A 24,879-nucleotide genomic window follows, 5' to 3' on the forward strand; every position below is an offset into this window, starting at 1 on the left:
ATTAAACAAGGGGTCTACGTCAATGGACTTTATATGGGACGCCTATACGGCCAATTTGAGAGGCAGTCTGCATAGCCTCATCTGGTTTAAAAATAGATCTGAGGCTAGTGCCTTAAAATCCATTGAGGAGAGAATAAGTCAGTTGGAGAGGGAGAGGAACAGGCTACCTCCAGGGGACTTAGAACATCTACCGCAAGTCCTAAAAGACCTAGAAGAAGTAAGACGGGAGTACAGAGGTAATCTAGAAGCGAAGTGCAGAGCACAGTGGCAAGCAAGGAATATGCAGAACTTTGAGTATGGGGAGAAAGCAGGGGCTCTCCTTGCTTGGAAATCCAGGATAGATAGAGCAAAAAATAATATTAATAGGCTGATAATAAACTCCACGGGGGCAACATCTAGTAAATTTGAAGATATGCAATCTTGCCTACTCTCCCTTTTTTCTGATCTATACAAAGAAGATCTGGAGCCCTCTCTCAGCTTAGTTCAAGCCTGGTTAAGTACTAAGTCTCTTCCCTCTATTACAGTGGCATGCAGAAATAAATTGGAGGCCCCGTTCACCATGGAAGAGATAAGTATGCAAATTAACAAATGCAAGAATAAAAAGGCTGCCGGTATGGACTCACTTCCAAACGAAGTATACAAACTTCTGGCTGAAGAACTGACTCCTGCCCTGGCTTCTCTGTTTAACTCTGTTTATAGCCCTGCTGGTAAGGTCCCGGAATTCTGGAAAGAGGCAACCATAGTCTTGATTCCTAAACCCGGTAAAGATCCTCTAAGGGCTGATTCATATTGACCAATCTCCCTGCTCAATGCCGATTATAAGATCTTCATGGGCATAGTGGCAGGGAGATTGGTGAAGGTGGTTCCTAAGCTGGTCCATTCAGACCAAAAGGGATTTGTAGAAGGCAGGCAGATCCAAGAGCAAACTCAGTTAATGATTGGCAACATCGATTTGGCCATTACAAGATCTGATCCTTTGGCTATAATAGCCTTGGACGCGGCCAAAGCATTTGATAGGGTTTGCTGGGTATATCTATGGGAGGTTTTGGCAGCACTAGGGTTTGGCCCAATTTTTATTCATACCCTGAGAAATTGCTACCAAGGCTCATCTGCCCGTATTCTATTGAATGGGAAACTTACCTCAAGTTTCAACATCCAGAGAGGGACCCGGCAGGGCTGCCCAATTTCTCCACTCTTGTTCAATATGTATATTGAACCATTAGCGCAAGCATCAGACTACATAATGATATCCATCCCTTCAAGTCTCAGCTTTATAGTTGTAAATTAGCTCTATATGCTGATGACTTGACAGTATATACAAGCAATCCTGCGGTGGCTCTTTCCCATCTAGAGTCAATTACGGAGGGATTTGGGGCTCTGTCGGGCTACCTGGTAAATAAATCCAAGACAGAGGTGATGGGCTGGAATGTCGATCATTGGGGAGGAGCCGATTCTTTGGAATTAAGATACCTGGGTATCTATATAGTCAAAGATCTGGCAAGAGTCCCCCTTGTGAACATGTCTAGAGTTACCAAGGAAATTGATCGCCTCTTCTCTAGATGGAGGAACCTCCCTTTGACCATATACGGGAAAGTTAATCTGGTGAAGATGATCATTCTCCCTAAGCTTTCCTACGTCTTTTCTGCTATCCCTCTTTCCTTTCCACATCCACATGTTCTATAGTATCCCTACTATTAACACCCTTCACCATGTCTCAGAAAAAAATGCCAACATTTTCTGAGAAGGAGTTGTCAGTGATGATAGATGAGATCATTAGAGTTGAGCCACATTTGTTTGGAACACTAGTCCAACAGACCCCAGCTGCCAGGAAGAATCAAATGTGGGAGAGGATAAAAAACAAAGTAAATGCAGTAGGTACTACCTTGCGCACAATATGTGGCATCAGAAAGAGGTGGTATCACCTCAAGACCTGTGTCATAGAATGGGCCAACAGAAACCACCTTGCGGCTCAGAGGACTGGTGAGGGCCCTTCCATTCCACCACTACTATTAACTGAATGGGAGGAGAAGGTGCTTGCCATCCTGCTTCCAGAGAGTTCAACAGGAATACCCAGGGCATGCAGACTGGTAAGTAACTACCAAAAAATCAACACAATGTTATGTTATTGTTTAGATACCAATTAAGAAAGTCTGTCACATTCAATCATTACATATGTTATTCTCACTGCTACCACCCGATCACCCAATGGACAGTCATTTTACTCCTCTGATTATTTACCTTACAGGTAGGTAGCCATCTTACTAGGGAGGGGGGTGTAGGAACAGGGGAACACCACTATAACTCCCACCAGTACATCTTGACTCACTATCAAACATCATGGAACCCCCCACCCCCCCCAGAGGCATGTGGCAGCCATCTCACTCCTCGGATTCACCTTACAGGTATGTAGCCATCTTAAGCTATCTTGCTTCACCCCTGGACAGTATAACGTTGAGAGACCATATCTTGTGACCAATGATATGTGTACATACATTGGATGGCAAACATGAAGGTGACCCGGCAACAATACATGCATGTAAATCCATTTAAAGTACAAAGCACATATAAAGGAGAATGAAAATTGTCCAAAAATAATTTTAAATATGCCCACAGTTTGTAAACATACAATTGCTAAATGACTAATACACATGCCCAAAATACAGTTGTTGTTCATCAAGTTGCCAGGTGATGAAATGTCTACTGAAACAGAAAATGTGAATACGTATAATAATCCTCAAGTCAATGAAAGTTCACAAGAAAATAAGGGTTGTACCACTATTTTATCTCATGCGGGTAAAGCACATGAATAATGTCTGTTATGTACAAATACAAGCCTTTTCTTGCCTTCTAAACATCGCTTAATGTGTCACTAATTTTGGGGACATTACTCAACATCCTGACAATGTCACCTTTCTCTCCAACAGGTGAATCACAATCACCATCAGTTGAGACTCAGAACACTGAGCAAAGCCAATTCTCCCCCCTGGATCAAGAACTCTCGGATGCTGATTCTACCGAAAACTCAGACGTGGAGGATCAACCTGGCCCTTCTGGACTGCAAAGGCAATAGCAATCCATGGTTGTCACTGGCCCCAACACCACTCCCACCACAGCAGCCAGAACAATGCAGACTACTTCCCCACGTACCTGTGTACCATCCACCACTACCACCACCACCACTGCTGCCTGTACCACAGTATCTGTCCCTGAGGAAACCAACAACGCCACGCTCAGTGAGGATTCAGGGCACAGTGTGCAGGTGCAGGCCCAGCCAAGGGCATAGGTCCGGTGGGGGGCATGGCTGGTGAGAGGGCCACTGCAGGCCAAACACGGGAGCCCAATGTCGAGACTGAAGCCCTCGCCAGCATTGCCAGAGTCCTTGGGGCCTATGAAAATAACCAGGGACAGATGGCCCAGGTCCTGGAAGAACTCCGGGGGATCAGGTTGCTGCAGCAATCCATGGACACAAGTTCTGGTCAACTCATCGATGTCATGTGCCAGCACGTTGGGGTTCTGAGGGACATCAGAGCAGGTCAAGTCACGCCCCCCCATCATCATCTAGTGGCCGGTCAGCAGATACTCCCTCTACCTCTGTGGCTGCTACAGAGAGGGAGAGCAGACATATGCCTTGTCCTTAGATTCCTCAGAGCCTGCTGCAGTGCAACCCCCCAAATGGAAGCGGGGATGTCCAAGAATCACTATAGGAGATTCTAGGGGCAATGCCCTACCCCAAGCGAGTAAGACAAAACACAAATGATGTCACCAGTTGTGTGCAGGCCATTTACTTACCAATGTGTTTTCAGCTCCTATGTGTACATCCACCATCACAGACAACTCAACCCCTCTGTGTTCCCTTTCCCACTGTCTCAATTTATTTTTTGATAAATCATTGTCATGCACCTCAATAAACAATTACATATCACACATCCATTTGTCAGAGTTGCATGTATTTTAGAATCAGTTTATTTGACGGTGACTTTACCAAAAAATCTCATTATGTGCAAATAGTGTAGCCAGTCACTGGGTGCAGCTCTAGCCAACAAAGCAGATGAGTACAACAAACATGACAACATTTACAGACCTTGAGGTCCAAAACAAACACATCTTTATTACAGTGTTGCAAACATAGGTAGTTGTGAGGAGAGCACATCCACAGAATGACAACACACATGTGTCACCAGTGTAAGATGCAGTACCACCATTCACATAAAGCAACATCTGAAGTACAAGTATGTTTTTGAAACACAATGCACTGTCCAATGCCCGAGTAATCACACCACTGTTTCATCAGTGAGGCCACAGACATGTCAAGTATGCCACAAGAGACTTTACACAGCCAAACAGTCACAGCATGAGTGGTTCTAAACAGCAAGTCTGCACTGGTGCACTCCAAACACGTGTGGGTTAATCTCCATGGATATCATTGGACCATGTATATGTATTTCAACATGATGTTTGTCACATACAATAGTGAAGCACATGGACACCTACATCCAGTTTGCACATAGAGAGATATCTGTCTAGTTAAAAGTAGAAAAACATGTATTAGTTTTCAGACACAATGCAGTGATAAACACGAGGGAAGATATAGGATATGCACCAACACACAACACATCATAAATAGCAAGTTGATCCTTAAACACCCATCCCATTGCATTGCAAGTTGTTTGCAAAGCAGAGTTGTACTCACAGTGTCAGACTTTCCCATGGACACATCAGGACCAATTTGTATGGCAGAACAGCAACATTCCACAGATGATGTCAATACACTGGCATGCCAGTTATTGTAATTACAGGGTGAAGGAACCTACAACAACACAACAAGGAGATATAAGTGAGGAGTTTCATCATGTCCCATCCACTACATGACGCTACTGGAGTACACAGTACAAGGATCAGATCACGTAACACCTACCGACACCAATAACGGGATATATGACATTGCAACACAAACACATACAACGCATTCCAGTACAACGAGGTCAATACAAGGCATCTAACATTACAATGCATGCCAACACAATGTGAGCCATTAAAATCCATGTTCTTACATCCCAAAAATAAGTAATCTAACCCCACAATGAGCGTACATCGGGGAAAGTACTTGTCAGGGAGTGACCTGTATTGTAATGGCATGCCTTTTAATGTAAAAAGTGTTGTATTGTCCGTGTTGGAATAGCATGGCATTATAATGCCTGTGTTTCAATGCGTGTTGTCCCCGTTAATGTATACATCATCTAGGAGTTTGCCCAAAGACAGCTATGCACAAAGTAGGCCACGGTTTTGCACAACAAATAGTGTCATCACATAAATTCATCATTGTTTCAGCTGACACAGATGCAACCAAAAAATCATGTCATCTCAATGCATACTAAAGTCAAGGGAAGAAGTTGTTGATGATCTGTTGCCGCTGGTCCACACCTTCCTCTTCACCACTATCTTCACTGCCCATGTCAGGATTCACACTCGGGGGCTCCTGCTGATCACCATCTTCCAGAATTAGAGGGATCTCCTTGTGCAATGTAAAGTTGTGGATCATGCAGCATGTGACTGTGATCTGACACACCTTTTCTGGTGAGTACAGGAGGGCTTCACCGGTCTTGCCCAAACACCGGAATCTGGCTTTAAGAGCCCAAAGGTATGCTCCACTACCCGACGTGTCCTCCCATGGGCATTATTGAAGCGGACTTCCCCTGGTGTCCTTGGATTTCTCAATGGGGTAAACAACCAAGGCCAATTTGGATACGCCGAGTCACCTAGTTGTGAGACACACAGATGCACAACCAGGTTGTACCACAATGATGAGGAGTTTTGCATGTCACACACTCATTCCAAATATTGACACATCTTACTCACCAACAAGCCAGGCCCTTTCTAGTTGTAGATGTGACATCAACTGGGGTATGTTGCTGTTCCACATGACATATGAGTCATGTGCAGAGCCTGTAAATTTAGCACATACATGTGAAATGGTCATATCCGCTAGGCATGTCACTGCACATTGATGGAATGCTGATGTTTATGGTTCCTATACATCTGCTCATGTACCTGAGGGGGAACAAGGCCAATGTGTGTGTCATCGATTGCTCCAACAACATGTGGGATGCGACCTAGGACATAAAAAGCAGCCTTTACATTTGTCAAATCTCCTATTTTTAGGAATTGTGTGAAACTGTCTATGTGTACCAACAATGCTGATAGGACATGACACAACACAATTCTAAACATAGGTTCGTGACATCCCACCTGATGTAGCCACAGTGTACTGAAGAGACCCAGTTGCAAAGAAATGCAGGGTGGCCAGCACCTTCACTGTTGGTGTCAGAACTGTGGGATAGTTTCTGTGACCCCTTAACTGAGGCGCCATCTGCTGACATAGCTCTTGAATAGTCAGGCGATTGAATTTGAACTTCAGGATGACCTCACGCTCCTCCATGGTCATCAAGTCTGGAAAAGGCTGATAGACAGGTGCTTGTCTCCTTCTCCTTCTGGCAGGGTACACATAGGTGGAAAGAGTCAAATATGAGTTGTTGGTACATCGTGTATGATGATTCAAGCACATGCGTAACTGTAATGTTGAATCATTATCATGCACGTGTGAGCTGTATACATACTCTGTAATCATGATATTATTTAGGTTGCTAAAATGTACATACTGAACTAAATAATCTGTAAATTGGCATAGGGCCCCTGAACAGGACACTCCTTGATGTAGCTGATGAAAACATCATCACTATATTCCAACATTAACTGTAAACTGGACAAGACATCCTTTTGTTTTCCACATATCTGCATTTATCGTGTTTAGTACGTCTGTGTGATGAGTGTGCATCACACACATTGCCACACACACAGGGAACGCAATCTCCCTGGTAATGTGTGTACATGCACACATGGATGATAGTGACTTCTAAGGAAGACAAAAGCCATTTGTGTACAGGTAGTTCATGTGTTGGATGGAGAAACAACATCACACTCACAAGTCCCTTCGAAAGGTAAACTAGGGGGCCGATTCCGATCCTGTATACTTTTTTCCCGTACGACTCGTATCCGCATTTTTTTCCGTACGAATCGTACAAGTCACGTCCGACCCGTGAAGTACGATTCGTATGGGAAAAAGTACATACGGATCAGCCCTATCCGTACGAATCAGATCGTGAAAAGTTGTACGAGACGTACCCGGACACTTTTCCGTACGAATCGTAAAAATGCAGTCCGACCGTACTAGTACGATCCGGACCGGCTTTCCGATTTCCGATTTGTACGGAAAACGTCCGTCCCATACACGGGGAATGACTTGTACATATGCAATGTCTGTGTACGCACCGTACAGTAGCAATGTTGGTGTACGCACCGTACATAAACGATGGTGGTGTACTCACCGTACATAAGTGATGGCGGTGTACGCATCGTACATAAGCGATGGCGGTGTACGCACTGTACATAGCAATGGGGGTGTTCGCACTGTACATAAGCGATGGCGGTGTACGCACTGTACATAAGCGATGGAGGTGTACGCACCGTACATAGCAATGGGGTTGTATGCACCGTACATAGCAATGGGGGTGTACGCACCGTACATAGCGATGGGGGTGTTCGCACCGTACATAAGCGATGGCGGTGTACGCACCGTACATAACAATGGCGGTGTACGCACTGTACATAAGCGATGGCGGTGTACACACCGTACATAGCAATGGGGGTGTTCGCACCGTACATAGAAATGGCGGTGTATGCACCGTACATACACAACACATGGGGGTGTGTGTCTGTACGACTTGTACCCCTGTACCGTACTGATCCAAGGACACTGTAAAACAGCACAAGGAGGGTCTATTCGACTCGCACAACACCACAAAACACGTCTACACTGCACAAAAAATGGAAAGGACTGACCTGGACACATCCAAACAGGCAAACAGAGGGGCAAGCTCACAACCACCCCTTATAACACACCCACCAAAAATTCAAACTGAGCCACACCCACAAATGGACCAATAAAAAGGGTCCACACACACAAACCATGAGCCTTTGCAACAGACTCACTGCATCTAGAGAGCACTCACCAACAACTGCACCCATCCACCTTAACATATACACCTTCACACAACCTCCTTCACACATACCCCCTCTACACATTCACACCCACACCGTCACATTCAGACCCACACACCCACAACCATCCACACCCTCACCCTACACCATGCCCACAGACAAGAATCCAAAGTTCACAAGGGAGGAGCTGGAGATCCTTGTCAATGAAGTCATCTTAGTCGAGCCACAGCTGTTTGGAACATTGGTCAGACAGACCAGCATAGCTGAAAAATCACGCCTGTGGCAGAGGATCGTCCATAGGGTGAATGCTGTTGCACCCATCAGAAGGACCAGGACCGAATGCCAAGCCAGGTGGTACGATCTGCAGAGGGCAGTCAAGAGAAAAACAAGCATTTGCAATGCAATAGGTCTTCCATTTATAAGAGTTTGAGCTATTGGCATTGTAAAATTACAATGCCTTTTATTTATGTTTTGGTTTTAAAACAAATAAAAGGCATTGTCATTTACAATGTCAGTAGCATAAACTCGCATAAAAGCAGTGTGTGGAGTGCAGCAGTGTGCGGCGTGCAGCAGTGTGCAGCGTGCAGCAGTGTGAGGCGTGCAGCAGTGTGCGACATGCAGCAGTGTGCGGCGTGCAGCAGTGAGCGGCGTGCAGCAGTGTGCAGCGTGCAGCAGTGTTCGGCGTGCAGCAGTGTTTTGTGTAGCAGTGTGAGGCATACAGCACTGTGATGTGCAGCGGCATGCAGCAGTGTGCGGCGTGCAGTAGTGTGCTGTGTGCAGCAGTGTGCGGCGTGCAGCAGTGTTTCGTGTAGCAGTGTGAGGCATGCAGCACTGTGGCGTGTAGCGGCGTCCAGCAGTGTGCGGCGTGCAGCAGTGTGCTGCGTGCAACAGTGTGCTGCGTGCAGCAGTGTCGTGCAGCATGCAGCAGTGAGTAATGCAGCAGTGTGCAGCAGTGTGTGGCATGCAGCAATGTTTCATGTAGCAGTGTGTGGCGTGCAGCAGTGTGTGGCGTGCAGCAGTGTGCGGCGTGCAGCAGTGTGCGGCGTGCAGCAGTGTGCGGCGAGCAGCAGTGTGCGGCGTGCAGCAGTGTGTGGCGTGCAGCAGTGTGAGGCGTGTAGCAGTGTGTGGCGTGCAGCGGCATGCAGCAGTGTGTGGCGTGCAGCAGTGTGAGGCGTGCAGCAGTGTGAGGTGTGCAGCAGTGTGAGGCGTTCAGCAGTGTGTGGCGTGCAGCAGTGTGAGGCGTGCAGCAGAGACACATGGAGGGTGAGGAGAGACACGTGGAGGGTGAGGAGAGACACGTGTAGGGTGAGGAGAGACACGTGTGGAGGGTGAGGAGAGACACGTGTGGAGGGTGAGGAGAGACACATGTGGAGCGTGAGGAGGAGAGACCTGTGGAGGGTGAGGAGGAGACACATGTGGAGGGTGAGGAGGAGACACGTGTGGAGGGTGAGGAGAGACACGTGTGAAGGGTGAGGAGAGACACGTGTGGAGGGTAAGGAGAGTCATGGAGGTTGAGGAGAGGTGTGTGGAGGGTGAGGAGAGACACGTGTGGAGGGTGAGGAGAGACACGTGTGGAGGGTGAGGATAGATGTGTGGAGGGTGAGGAGAGACACGTGGAGGGTGAGGAGAGACACGTGGAGGGTGAGGAGAGACATAGAGGGTGAGGAGAGACACGTGGAGTGTGAGGAGAGACACGTGGAGGGTGAGGAGAGACACGTGGAGGGTGAGGAGAGACACGGAGGGTGAGGAGAGACACATGGAGGGTGAGGAGGGTGAGGTGGAGGGTGAGGAGAGACACGTGGAGGGTGAGGTGGAGGGTGAGGAGAAACAGAGTTGGAGGGTGAGGAGAGACACGGAGGGTGAGGAGAGACACGTGTGGAGGGTGAGGTGGAGGGTGAGGAGAGAGACGTGTGGAGGGTGAGGAGAGACGTGTGGAGGGTGAGGAGAGACATGTGGAGGGTGAGGAGAGACACGTGGAGGGTGAGCAGAGACACATATGGAGGGTGAGCAGAGACACGTGTGGAGGGTGAGGAGAGACACATGTGGAGGGTGAGGAGAGACACGTGTGGAGGGTGAGGAGAGACACGTGTGGAGGGTGAGGAGAGATACACGTGTGGAGGGTGAGGAGAGACGTGTGGAGGGTGAGGAGAGACACATGGAGGGTGAGGAGAGACACGTGTGGAGGGTGAGGAGAGATACGTGAAGGGTGAGGAGAGACATGGAGGGTGAGGAGAGACACATGGAGGGTGAGGAGGGTGAGGTGGAGGGTGAGGAGAGACACGTGGAGGGTGAGGTGGAGGGTGAGGAGAAACAGAGTTGGAGGGTGAGGAGAGACGGAGGTGGAGGGTGAGGAGAGATGGAGGTGGAGGGTGAGGAGAGACGGAGGTGGAGGGTGAGGAGAGACGGAGGTGGAGGGTGAGGAGAGACCGAGGTGGAGGGTGAGGAGAGACCGAGGTGGAGAGTGAGGAGAGAGGGAGGGTGAGGAGAGACCGAGGTGGAGGGTAAGGAGAGACCGAGGTGGAGGGTAAGGAGAGACCGAGGTGGAGGGTAAGGAGAGACCGAGTTGGAAGGGAATCAGAAGTGGAGGAGAGAGAGAGGTGGAGGGTGAGGAGAGACAGTGGTGGAGTCGGGGGGAGGGGAGGATATCACTTTTACTTCCTCTCCTAGTGTAAGGTAACGCCCCCACCCCACAGGCCCTGCCGGGGCCGGGAGCAGATCACTGTTCGCATCAGCCTTCACCCGAGACCGCTCCGTACTTGTTGGTAAATAGAGGTTCACTATCTGTTGATAATGGGATTCACTTGGGGGGCTGACTTACCTCCTCCACCCCCAGGGCCAACACTGAGAAGGCATCAGAGACCTCGTGCTGCCTATGCTGCAGTACTGCGAGAGAGAGGGATGAGGGGGGCGGGCAGAGGAAGAGGAGTGGGGTTAGAGAAGGGACAGATGGGGAGAGAAAGAGAAGGGACAGAGACAGAAAAGGAGCAAAAAAGAATTAGAGAGAGTAAAGAGGAGAGTTGGGGAAAATGAAAATATTACGAGAGAACATGTTGCAAAGAGGTGTAGAGAGAAGATGGGGGAGAGTAAGGACGCAGCCAAGAGATAGGGCAGAGACAAAAAGAATCAAAACAATAAAAAGTATTTTCCAAACTCGTAAATAACCACGGGCCAAACAACGGATCTGCAATGAAGCATCCGAATCCGGTATATCATGATGTTAACCATGCAATACATTTTTTTTTTAAAAACACCCAAAAACACGTATACACCATGTTGACCCTTTTCCATGCGACGTATTCTAAAACGCCATTCTCATTCATACATTCACAGCAAACCTGTTCACAAGAGTGACAGAAAATGTGGTATTAGTGTTAAATTTTTGTTTACATCCATACCCGCTCACTTATGCAATTAAAGGATTCATGACCACACGGTTAAACAAAACGTACTGATTGGCATTGCCATGAAGGAGAAACACGTGTTGACACACACTCCCGATCTGTGAAACGTTCACCCCACTTTCTCGAAATTGAAACCAGTGCATGTGTCCGACGAACTTCCTGCCGCTTATCTGAATGCACCAGTGGCAGAAGATAGTCACCATCTTGCAACAACACAATTAAAGGGAGGCATGTCTGTCTCTCCCCACCGCCACATGTCTCTGAGTCTTACTGTCTCATGCGAGATCTCCCTCTAGGAGACAGCTGACACTGACTCTTCCCCTGAGACAGTACGAGAGATGCGTGTGTGTGCATAGTGTGTGTGTCTATATGTATATATCTGTGTGTGTATGCATGTGTGTGTGTTTGTATGTGTATATGTTTGTGTATGCATGTGTGTGTTGGTGTGCAAGTATGGGTGTGTCATTGTGTTCATTTGTCTTCATGGATGTGTACACATATGTTTGTGTGTATACCTATGTATGTGTATGCATGTTTGTGTGTATGTATATGTGTTTGAGTATGTTGGTGTGCGTGCTTGTTTATATGTGTATGTGGGGTTGGTGTATTGGTGTGCATGTATATGCATATGTTTATGCATGTCTGTGTGTGTTTGTATATGTTCATATGTGTGTGTAAATGCATGTGTGTGTCTGTATGTGTGCATAGTTGTGTATGCATGTGATCAGAGGGAAGAGTGCACTTGAGGGCAAAGAGGAAAACATACAGGGAATAGTATGTGAGGGCAGAGAGAAAAATACAGAGGGAAAAGCATGTGAGGGCAGAGAGAAAAATACAGAGGGAAGAGTCCATGTGAGGGAGGAGAGAAAAATAGAGAGGGAAGAGCTCATGTGAGAGCAAAGCGAAAAATACAGAGGGTAGGGCACATGTTAGACCGGAGATAAAAACATAGAGGGAAGAGAGCATGTGAGAGCAGAGAGAAAAATAGAGAGAGAAGAACACATGCGAGGGCAGCGAAAAAAATACAGAGCGAAGAGCACATGTGAGAGCATAGAGAAAAAATGCAGAGGGAAGAGTACATGTGAGGGAAGAGAGACAAATACAGAGGGAATAGCATGTGTGAGGAAAGAGAGAAAAATGGAGATTGAAAAGCACATGTGAGGGCAGAGTGAAAATACAGAGGGAATAGCACATGTGAGACCAGAGAGAAAAACATAGAGGGAACAAGTACAGGCTATGCCAAGCGGAAGTGATCGCGTTTGCGATCAAACATCAAAGCGGCGAAAGTGAAAGTAATCGAGCAGAGCATCAAAGGACTGGGTGAGAAGGGAGGGGGGAATGCAAGGGTCAAAGCGGCTAAAGTGAAAGTAATCGAGCAGAGCATCAAAGGGCTGGGTGAGAAGGGAGGGGGGAATGCAAGGAGCAGAGGAGCAGCTGTGCACGTGCACGCCATCGTGCACTCAAGCCCTAGGCCAGCAAAACCATGTGGGTAGCACTTTTGAAAGCCCACTCACAAAATGTCTCAAAGAGACAGCTTTCACTGTCTCAGCGAGACCTAATGAATGATGACTACGCCCAGAGCAACATCACTGGAGGTGGTGCGCCCCGCAGACCAGTACATTACCATCCATGGGAGGAGAAGGTGATGGCCATGCTTCCGCCGGTGGGGTACATGGACTCTAAGGAGTTGCAGAGCCTGGTGAGTACACAAACAACTTACATAACATGGGGGTAATGGCATCCACACCCCAACTAAAACAAATGCATGCAACTACCCCCAAGCCATCACCGGCCAGAACCACAGTCAAAAACTATGCTAATGCCAATAACATGTGTATTGAGGAAATTCGATTTTCGATCTCGCTTATATTCAGCCACCATTTTGTGTTCCACCGCCATTTTGTGTTGCCCTCACTCAGGCAGCACAATGAACGAAGATTTTTCTGCTGATCTCACTGCGACGTGTCAAAATAACCTCCTGCCTCTGTTTACAAGACTGATGTCAGGGACTGGCTGAGTCCACTAATCCCCGTCTGGTCCGACTGATCCCTGTTTCAACTATCTGTTGGTTTGCACCATTCTTTCCTGACTTTATCTTATCTTCTGGCCTTCGCTATTCTCTACTTGTATTCTCTCATTTCACAACTGTCCTCCAAAGCATACAAATGTTTCCTGCCACCTGCAAGTTGAGTTGTAGACACAACCACTGATTAACTTGTGGGGAGGGGTGACAAAAACAGTTGTAAGAGAGGTTTATTTGGGTTACTTGATATTTTGTTTTCAAAATTTTCTCATTGGTTATATCTTGTTTTCAAACTCTTCCCATTGGCTAAACATGTATGCATTGGGTGTGTTCTTGGTGAATCTATGTGCTATAAAAGATTGTGCGCCATGGAGTTAAGTGGCAGTCTCCTGAGAACATACCGGGTGTACTTCTGGGACAACTGTACTTAGCTGCAGCTAATAAACCTGATCTTCTACGCTCAACAGAGTGTCCTGTGTCTCTGTTCAACAAAGCAGGTGAACTCAGGAGATTAAGGCGTACCCAGCGCCGCCAAGCCCATAAGGCCCTGGTTCTTCAATTGGTGCCCTCTGTGAGGCGGCTTCAGAGGTAGCGGTTTTGCCTGAAGGTCGTGAGGAACCCCGCAAGAAAATTCTACAGGAATCGCGAACCACGTAAAGCGACCCATGTATGTCAAAGTGGTCCGAAGGTCTTTTTCAGCGCGGTTTCTCCTTCCTGATGGCTGCTGACGACTACTGCCCTGACTGCCGCCTTGCTTTGGCCCCCTTTTTGGTGATGTATGGTATCGCGAGACGTTAGACGGGCCTCTGTTGGCGTAAGAAGACTCTTAGTTAAGTATTGGTGGGTAGCTGCCACTATTTTGTTTGATTTGGGTCTTTGATTCGGCTATTGCAAAAGCAGAAGCCGAGGGGTGAGTACAGTTTGCGCTATATTATTTGATTTAACCCCTTGATGTTTGTGAACAGTCCAATGAATGATGACTACGCCCAGAGCAACATCACTGGAGGTGGTGCGCCCCGCAGACCAGTACATTACCATCCCTGGGAGGAGAAGGTGATGGCCATGCTTCCGCGGGTGGGAGTACATGGACCCCAAGGAGTTGCAGAGCCTGGTGAGTGAACAAACAACTTACGTAACATGGGGGTAATGGCATCCACACCCCAACTACAACAAATGCATGCAACTACCCCCAAGCCATCACCGGCCAGAACCACAGTCAGAAACTATGCTAATGCCAATAACATGTGTATTGAGTAAATTCGATTTCCGATCTCGCTTATATTCAGCCACCATTTTGTGTTCCACCGCCATTTTGTGTTGCCCTCACTCAGGCAGCACAATGAACGAAGTTTTTTCTGCTGATGTCACTGCAACGTGTCAAAATAACCTCCTGCCTCTGTTTACAAGACTGATGTCAGGGACTGGCTGAGTCCACTAATCCCCGTCTGGTCCGACTGATCCCTGTTTCAACTATCTGTTGGTTTGCACCATTCTTTCCTGACTTTATCTTATCTTCTGGCCTTCGCTATTCTCTACTTGTATTCTCTCATTTCACAACTGTCCTCCAAAGCATACAAATGTGTCCTGCCACCTGCAAGTTGAGTTGTAGACACAACCACTGATTAACTTGTGGGGAGGGGTGACAAAAACAGTTGTAATAGAGGTTTATTTGGGTTACTATATATCTTGTTTTAAAACTTTTCTCATTGGTTATATCTTGTTTTCAAACTCTTCCCATTGGCTAAATATGTATGCATTGGGTGTGTTCTTGGTGAATCTATGTGCTATAAAAGATTGTGCGCCATGGAGTTAAGCGGCAGTCTACTAAGAACATAACGGGTGTACTTCTGGGACAACTGTACTTAGCTGCAGCTAATAAACCTGATCTTCTACGCTCAACAGAGTGTCCTGTGTCTCTGTTTAACAAAGCAGGTGAACTCAGGAGATTAAGGCGTACCCTGTGCCGACAGGCCCATAAGGCCCTGGTTCTTCAATTGGTGCCCTCTGTGAGGCGGCTTCAGAGGTAGCGGTTTTGCCTGAAGGTCGTGAGGAACCCCGCAAGAAAATTCTAGAGGAATCGCGAACCACGTAAAGCGACCCATGTATGTCAAAGTGGTCCGAAGGTCTTTTTCAGCGCAGTTTCTCCTTCCTGACGGCTGCTGACGACTACTGCCCTGACTGCCGCCCTGCTTTGGCCCCCTTTTTGGTGATGTATGGTATCGCGAGACGTTAGACGGGCCTCTGTTGGCGTAAGAAGACTCTTAGTTAAGTATTGGTGGGTAGCTGCCACTATTTTGTTTGAATTGGGTCTTTGATTCGGCTATTGCAAAAGCCGAAGCCGAGGGGTGAGTACAGTTTGTGCTATATTATTTGATTTAACCCCTTGATGTTTGTGAACAGTCCAGTGAAATAACGATTCCTGGTCTGAGTAAGTTTAGAAAGTTTTGTTGTTTTGGTTGTGAAAGGGATTCCCGGCTGGAGGACTCTTGTCCAATTCCTCCGGTTGGAACTCCCACTTATGAGCTTTATTCTAAACATGGTGTTGGCCCCATTGCCTTTAATTAGGCATGGATCCGATACACGAAGAACGATGGTGTTCTGCAGTGGCCACAGAATGGTAGCTTTGAGCCTGACATATTTTTAATTTGGAAGCAATTTTGTTTAAAATAAAAGCCCGGCCGGCAATGTTTGACTCTGGCGCAAGGAAGCCAAACAGAGAGAGTTTAACAGGCAAAAAGAGATAAGAAAACACAAAGTATGACGATTATACAGGCTGCCCAGCAGTTTAAAGATAATGAGATTAATCAAGAAATAGAAATTTCAGAGAGACAGTGTTAGACGGACCGGGAGGGTCGGCCGAGGTCAGGGGGAGAGGTCTCCGGGGAGAGCCGTCTCCAGCGATCGTACAGACAAATAACTTCCCCCCCACAGACAGATACCACACAAGGAGAAGATTTAGCGTTCTTTATAAGCACTTCTTAAGGTACGATTGAATGGTACAAGGAGGTCTGGACTCAGGGGTCCCCTCGATTCAAGTCTCTCAAGGTAGGGAAGAGGGTAGCGGGACAGTCTGGTTACCAGTCTGGTAGTTGAGATGGTCTGGTGGGTAGCTCACAATCCTCGAGCTTGGTGGTTTAGCTGGTACGGGCCGCGGCAGCGCCAGCAGGTCCCGGTAGAGATGGTCGATACACGGTCCGCGGCAGCGCCAGCAGGTCCCAGTGAAGATGGTCGATGTACGGTCCGCGGCAGCGCCAGCAGGTCCCGGTGAGGATGGTCGGTACAATGGGCCGCGGCAGCGCCAGCAGGTCCCGACGAGGATGGATGTTGCAGAAGGCCGCGGCAGCGCCAGCAGGCAGGACGATAGTTCGCAAGATAGGGCTACGGCAGCGCCAGTAGTCCGTCAAGGCTGAGTTCTCTCGGTGTCTCTCGACTCCAGGATACAACTGCCTTCCTGCTCCGGAGCTGCTCCAGTTATAGGGCAGGCGCCCTTTGATGTCCGGACCCTCGCACTTGGAGGTCGGAGGGTCCGGGATGAAGGTGTCCAGACACCCAGCAGGGGGTGGAGCCAGCGCCTGGGGGAGCTGGAGGCGATCGGCACCTGGCGGGGGGAGAGCCCTTGACACTTCGTTCTCCCATCGACCTGCCAAGTGGTCCGCTCACCTCCTGGGTGGATGGTGGTGCCGGGATGTCGGGGCCGGCCAGGCCCAGGGTTAGGGTCGGGTGGAGGCCACGCGGCCTCGTGGCGCAGGGCCCAAGATGGCGGCTTGACCCGGCCGGGGGAGCCGGTGGTGGTTGGGGCCCGTGATACATGGAGGTCCGAGGGCAGGAGTTCCGTCGGGAGACGGGGTGCGGGTGATCTTCGTGGGTCACGCCTGGCGGGCCGGGGCTTGGGCCCTGTCATGCGGGGAGGGAGCAAGCCCTTCGTGTGGCCTGTCCAACATGCGTCCCCCCCAGCTGAAGGCGGGGAGAGTCACCCATCTTCTTGGGGACTCTCCTCGTCGAGGCGGAAAAAGCGTGACAGGCCATCTGCGTTGGCGTGGTCTTGGCCCGGTCGGTGCTCCACGGTGAAGTCCATTCCCTGCAGGGAAATGGACCAGCGCAATAGTTTTGGGTTCTCCCCCCGCATCTGCATCAGCCACTGCAGGGGTCGATGGTCGGTTTGTACCCGGAAGTGGGTACCGAAGAGATAGGGCCGGAGCTTTTTGAGGGCCCACACCACTGCGAAGGCCTCCCTCTCGATGGTGCTCCAGCGCTGTTCTCGGGCCAGGAGACGTCGACTGATGAAGGCCACCGGCTGGGGTCATGACCTTCGGGGTTCAAGTGGGAAAGAACCGCTCCGATGCCGTGGTCGGAGGCGTCTGTCTGTACCACGAATTCCCGACTGTAATCGGGGGCCTGGAGCACAGGGGCGGTGCACAGGGCGGCCTTCAGCTTCTCGAAGGCCGCTTGACAATAGGGGGTCCAGTTAATCCGCTTTGGTTGGTTTTTGGACGTGAGACCCGTGAGGGGCCCCACGATGCTGCCGTAGTCCTTCACGAACCGCCGGTAGTAGCCGGTGAGCCCCAAGAAGGCTCGGACCTCGGTCTGGGTGACGGGGGGCTGCCAGGACTGGATGGCAGCAATCTTAAGTTGCAGCGGGGCCACCAGCCCGCTTCCCACCTGGTGCCCAAGGTAGGTCACGGACCCTTGGCCAGTTTGACATTTGCCGGCCTTAATTGTGAGGCCGGCCCGCTGGAGGGCCTGTAGGACCTCTTGGAGGTGGAGGAGGTGGTCGGACCAGTGGCGGCTGTATACAGCGATATCGTCCAGGTAGGCAGCGCTGAACTCTTCGAGCCCCGCCAAGACCTGGTTCACAAGGCGTTGAAACGTGCCGGGGGCGTTCTTCATGCCGAAGGGCATGACCTTGAATTGGTAGTGGCCATCGGTGGTAGAGAAGGCTGACCGTTCCTGAGCCCGGGGTATGAGACCAATCTGCCAGTAGCCCGCTGTTAGGTCGAAGATACTGAGGTAGCGGGCGGCCCCCAGCCGGTCGATCAATTCGTCCGCTCGGGGGATAGGATGAGCGTCGGTCCGGGTGACAGCGTTCAAGCCCCGGTAGTCGACGCAGAATCTCAGTTCCGGTGTGGTGCCGGGGGCAGCAGCTTTGCGGACTAATACAACCGGGCTGGCCCAGGGACTGTCCGAGGGCTCGATGACCCCGATCGTGAGCATTTTGTCCACTTCCTCTTGTATGCAGGCCCGTACCCGATCTGGTACGCGGTAGGCCCGGTGTCGGATAGGGGGACTGTCCCCGGTGTCCACGCCGTGCAAACACCAAGGGGTGACCCCGGGGGTGAGGGAGAACAGTGTAGCAAACCGCAGCAGGAGGTCCCGGCAGCCCTGGCGTTGCTCCGGGGTGAGGGCATCAGAGAGCCGGACCCCGTCCACGGAACCGTCATTCTCCTGAGTCTTCAGGAGATCCGGGAGGGGTTCGGAGTCTTCCTCTGCCCCACTGTCCGTAGCCATCAGGAGGCTGAGTTCTGAGCGCACAAAGTGTGGTTTGAGTCTGTTGGTGTGGAGGACCCGAAGGGGGTTCCGGGAGGTCCCCATGTCGATGAGGTAAGTGACGGGGCTTTTGCGCTCGACCACTTTGAAGGGCCCCGTCCACTTATCTTGCAAGGCACATGGTTCGGTGGGGGACATCACCCACACTTGTTGACCAGGCTCGAACTCGACGGAGGAGGCATTGTGATCATACCATCTCTTCATGTCTTCCTGGCTGGCCTCGAGGTTCGCCTTGGCCATCTCCCTGAAGCGCCGGGTCTGATTGCGTAGGGCCAGGAGGTATTTGAAGACGTCTGGTGGGGTCTTTAGGGGGGCCATCTCCCAACCTTCTTTGACTAGGCTGAGGGGCCCTCGCACAGGGTGCCCGTACAGGAGTTCGAAAGGGCTAAAGCCGAGGGACTTCTGGGGAACTTCTCGGTAGGCGAAGAGGAGGCACGGGAGTAGTACATCCCACTGGCGACGGAGGGGCTCTTCCAATCCCCCAATCATCCCCTTGAGAGTGCGGTTGAAACGCTCCACTAGTCCGTTCCCTTGGGGGTGATAGGGGGTCGTGAATCTGTAGGTGACCCCGCATTGTTGCCAGAGGGACTTCATGTATTTGGAGATGAAGTTCGTGCCTCGGTCGCTGACGACTTCTCGGGGGAAGCCCACCCGGGAGAAGATCCCCATTAGGGCCCGGCCAACCACCGGAGCTGTCACAGTTCGTAGGGGCACCGCCTCGGGGTAGCGGGTGGCGTGGTCCACCAGTACCAGGATGAACCTGTGTCCTTGTGCCGTGCGGGGGTCCAGGGGCCCCACAATGTCTATTCCTACCCTCTCGAACGGGGTGGTGACCACTGGGAAGGGTTGCAGAGGGGCTTTCAGCTTACGGCCACTCTTCCCGCTGGCTTGGCACGTGGGGCAGGACCGGCAGTGGTTCAGGACGTCGTTCCTCATTTTCGGCCAGAAAAAGTGGGTCACTAGGCGACTGTAAGTTTTGTCCTGGCCCAGGTGTCCAGCCAGGGGGACATCGTGGGCCAGGTTGAGCAGGAAGTCTCTGAAGCGGAGAGGTACCACCAGCACTCGACCGGCCCCTAGCTCTGCGATTCTTTGTTCGCTGTATAGCAGGTCGTTATCCCAGTAGACCCAGTGAGATCCGGTGGAGTCCCCTGCGCTCTGGGCGCTGGCTTGTTGGCGGAGTCCCTCGAGGGAGGGGCAGGTATTTTGTTCCTGGCGGAACTGTTCTTGGGTGGGCCCCCCTTCTTGATGCCACTGAGCCAGGCTGGGAAAGTCCGGGGGTTGTGCGTCCCCTTCGGTCGTCGGTTCCGCGGGGTTGGCCTCGTCGTTGTCTCCTACTGGGGCGACCGGGGGCGGAGGTGCTGGCCATTCCGGTTCTTCTGATCGGGGGACGGCACGGGCAGCCATGGACCGGGTGGTTATGCAGGCCCAGTCCGGGAGGCCCAGCATCCCCAGGTGTTCTCTTCTCTCGACGGTGGCCCACGGGGAACTCTCGAGGTCATTCCCCAGGAGGCAGTCCACGGGGGCATCATCCCGGACCGTCACTTTCAACAGGCCGGAGACCCCTCCCCATTCGAATGGGACGCAGGCCATTTGACACAGACTTTCAGAGTTGTCGGCTGAGCGGACGGGGCAGAGAATGTTCGGCAGGATCTGCTCGGGCTTCACCAGGTGACAGCGGACGGCCGTCACACTGGCGCCTGTGTCACGCAAGGCCTCGGCCCGATGTCCATTAATGGTCACCCACTGACCGTATTTCCTGGTGTTAGCGGGTAGGGGAGCCCGCGAGACCATGTCTTTTCCCCCTAGGCACGCCAGGACCATGGCGGCCGGTTCCCACTCTTGCTGGGCCGGCTCATACTCTTCCGGTTCCTCTGATAATCGCTCTTCCCCCAGGGCGGCGGCAGCTACCTGGCGGGGCTTGGGTGTTTGGTTCTGCGGGCAGCTCGGGTCATTGGCGTAGTGGCCGACTCGCTGGCATCGGTGGCACGTGACGTTGGCTCGGAACCCAGGACGCATCGGGGGGTTGCCCCGGCCAGCCGGAGGCGGGGTGCTGGCCCCGGGTGTTGCCGGTAGGGCGTCTCTCCCTCGCCCCTGGCCTCCTCCTCCTCCCCGAGGACGGTGCTGGCCTTGGTTGCTTCGGTTTTGCTCGTGTGGCCCTCTCCGGCCCACTCGGGTGCTTTCCCATCGGTCCGCTTCGGCGGCGAGCTGCCGGGGGTCAGTCAATTTACTGTCGAGGAGGTGCTGCCTGAGCTCGACGAAACAGTTGTTCGACAGGTGTTCCCATACCATAAGGTTAAAGAGTTGTTCGTAGGTCGTGACATGGCTCCCCTTGATCCAACCCTCGAAGGCTCGGCTGAAATAGTTAACGTACTCCACCCAAGTTGTACCCGGGATCCGGGTGCAATCTCTGAACCTCTGGCGGTACATCTCGGGTGTGAGGCCGTAGCGGGTGAGGAGGGCAGCCTTCATGTGGTCGTAGGACGACATTTGGTGATCTGGGAGCTGCAGCAGGGCATCGCGACCTTCGTTGACGAACCTCCCCCATAGTCCGGCTCCCCAATCACTCCGGTCGATCCGGTGGGAGGTCATGGCGATCTCGTAGGCTTTGAACCACTGTTGTATGTCGTCTTCTCGGACATACTCTCGGACAACATCCTTGGGGATGTGGACTTTTTTCTCGGTTGGCCCCGGGGTGTGCGGTCGCTCAGGCACCCCCGGTTCTTTATTCTGTTTCCGAAGTTCTATTTCTGCCAGTTTGCGCTCGTGTTCGAGTGTTATTCTTTTTTCCTCGAGCTCTCTCTGTCTCTGCTTTTCTTCTCGTTCCTCTCGGAGCCGCATATGCTCTAGATTTAGTTTCTGCTCGGCTAACTTGAGTTCACCGTCCATCTTGAGTCGTGCCATTTCCAACTCGTGTAATCTGGTTCTTTCTCTTTCTTGGATCTCCTCCTGCGAGAGGCCCGTTCCCCGCTTCTCGGGAGCCGTGGCGTTCCCCTCTGGTGCGACACTGTTTTGGTCGGAGGGTCCGGCGATCCCAGTTTCTGTCCACGACTCAAGGGCGCGCTTCAAATCATCTTTGGTACTCAGGCCGGTGGTAGCAATGCCTAGTTCCATGCAGAATTGTTTAAGTTCGCGGTGGCTATATTCTTCCAACTTATCCATTTGGAATTTTTCAGTGGAACCGCTATCTTTGGCTGACATCGTGGTTTTGTCGTGGGGTGAGCTACTCTCTGTACGATTATGCGTTGATTCGGATCGCGCCGCTGGCCACCAATGTTAGACGGACCGGGAGGGTCGGCCGAGGTCAGGGGGAGAGGTCTCCGGGGAGAGCCGTCTCCAGCGATCGTACAGACAAATAACTTCCCCCCCACAGACAGATACCACACAAGGAGAAGATTTAGCGTTCTTTATAATCACTTCTTAAGGTACGATTGAATGGTACAAGGAGGTCTGGACTCAGGGGTCCCCTCGATTCAAGTCTCTCAAGGTAGGGAAGAGGGTAGCGGGACAGTCTGGTTACCAGTCTGGTAGTTGAGATGGTCTGGTGGGTAGCTCACAATCCTCGAGCTTGGTGGTTTAGCTGGTACGGGCCGCGGCAGCGCCAGCAGGTCCCGGTAGAGATGGTCGATACACGGTCCGCGGCAGCGCCAGCAGGTCCCAGTGAAGATGGTCGATGTACGGTCCGCGGCAGCGCCAGCAGGTCCCGGTGAGGATGGTCGTTACAACGGGCCGCGGCAGCGCCAGCAGGTCCCGACGAGGATGGATGTTGCAGAAGGCCGCGGCAGCACCAGCAGGCAGGACGATAGTTCGCAAGATAGGGCTACGGCAGCGCCAGTAGTCCGTCAAGGCTGAGTTCTCTCGGTGTCTCTCGACTCCAGGATACAACTGCCTTCCTGCTCCGGAGCTGCTCCAGTTATAGGGCAGGCGCCCTTTGATGTCCGGACCCTCGCACTTGGAGGTCGGAGGGTCCGGGATGAAGGTGTCCAGACACCCAGCAGGGGGTGGAGCCAGCGCCTGGGGGAGCTGGAGGCGATCGGCACCTGGCGGGGGGAGAGCCCTTGACACTTCGTTCTCCCATTGACCTGCCAAGTGGTCCGCTCACCTCATGGGTGGATGGTGGTGCCGGGATGTCGGGGCCGGCCAGGCCCAGGGTTAGGGTCGGGTGGAGGCCACGCAGCCTCGTGGCGCAGGGCCCAAGATGGCGGCTTGACCCGGCCGGGGGAGCCGGTGGTGGTTGGGGCCCGTGATACATGGAGGTCTGAGGGCAGGAGTTCCGTCGGGAGACGGGGTGCGGGTGATCTTCGTGGGTCACGCCTGGCGGGCCGGGGCTTGGGCCCTGTCATGCGGGGAGGGAGCAAGCCCTTCGTGTGGCCTGTCCAACAGACAGCATCGTATGGCGATAGATAAATGCTATCCGGTGTTGCCTATTTCCCCTTCTGATAAAAGTAAGGATCCGGAGGAAGATCCTTTGATGTCTCACTTATTGAGATTGCCTCCTCCCTATGTACAAGGTGCTAATGCACCCCCATTGTTACAACCAGTTCAGCCATTAGTTGCGCCTCCGCCTGCTCCGGCTCTTCCGCATTTGCCCTTTCCGGTAGTGCCACCCCCATCTCTTCCGCCACCGACTTCTTTGCCTTCGTCTCCTGAACATCAATCTCCTTTGCCTTCGGCTCCCTTTATAACAGTTAATTCTTCTGTTAGTTCACCTAATACCGTGTCCCCTGTCCTTATGTCTAATTCTCCTACTGTGCGCAAACGAATCACAGATACTGTCTCTGATTTTCTGTCTCCTTTCTTTGAGACTCTTAATATGTCTCCGGTTTTTCCCCGAAGACTGTCTCGTAGTCAGCTTCCAGCTTTCGACGAACGGGTAATATTGGACTCTCTCGCTCGCAAATGGATCGAGAAGGGTCCCCAGTATAGTGTGAATGATATCATGGCCACCTTTCACCAGTGGGAAGCGCCCACGCAGAGATATGTTTTTAATGTTATGTGTGACACTCTTGTTAAAGGATGGGAGGATATGGATTTGGGTTCAGTTCCTCAGGGTCTGTTAGATGTTCAGGGTAATTTCGATAAGGAAATCATTGTGGGTTCTAGGATTAAGGACGCCGTAAAGACACTTGTCACTTTTAGGTCCCTATTTTCCTCACAGACTTTTTTTGATTCGGATCCTGCTGTTAGGCTGACATCCAAACATGAGAGAGGTTCCCCAGTGTGGAGAGAAGCGGTTGCAGCAGCAGGTGCTAATCCAGCTGTTCACGTGCACTTCCAGCGTATATTGGTACATGTCCCCTGGAAAAGATCTGAAGTTTTAGCTCTTAAGCAGTCTCTACCAGATCCCCGTAAAAACCCTGCTGGTTATTATAAAGAGTTGTCCCAGACTCTTGATGCCTGTATTATGAATTTAGCCGATATTGATATGTTGTTGGGTAATGTAGTCCCACAAGCATTATGGGCTCGGATTCGTAGAGAGGATCACGCCCAAGCATTAGGTGGTGATTGGGCTGCTATAATTAACGCGGATAGAGCTCAAGTGGGTGGTGCTAAGCCTAATGTTTTGATTTCAGAACTCCCTGGTAGGATTATTACTTTAATGAAAACGATGATGCCCGCCTTGCGAGTTAATTGGGATAAACTAACTGCGTGAAAGCAGAAGAAAGATGAGAGTGTCTCTGATTTCTTCATTTGTTTTGAGGATACGTTTATTGATCACAGTGGTCAGGATATGACTACGGAGGGTGGACAGTGATTATTTGTAGATAAATTTGTATTTAATTTGCTTCCCGAGCTGTCACATAAGTTGAAAGACTCAGAAAGTTCATGGGCTGTTTCCTCTTCTGCTCAGATATTGGC

Source organism: Triturus cristatus, chromosome 9 (genome assembly GCF_964204655.1).
Source record: "Triturus cristatus chromosome 9, aTriCri1.1, whole genome shotgun sequence".
Taxonomy (NCBI): Eukaryota; Metazoa; Chordata; class Amphibia; order Caudata; family Salamandridae; genus Triturus; species Triturus cristatus.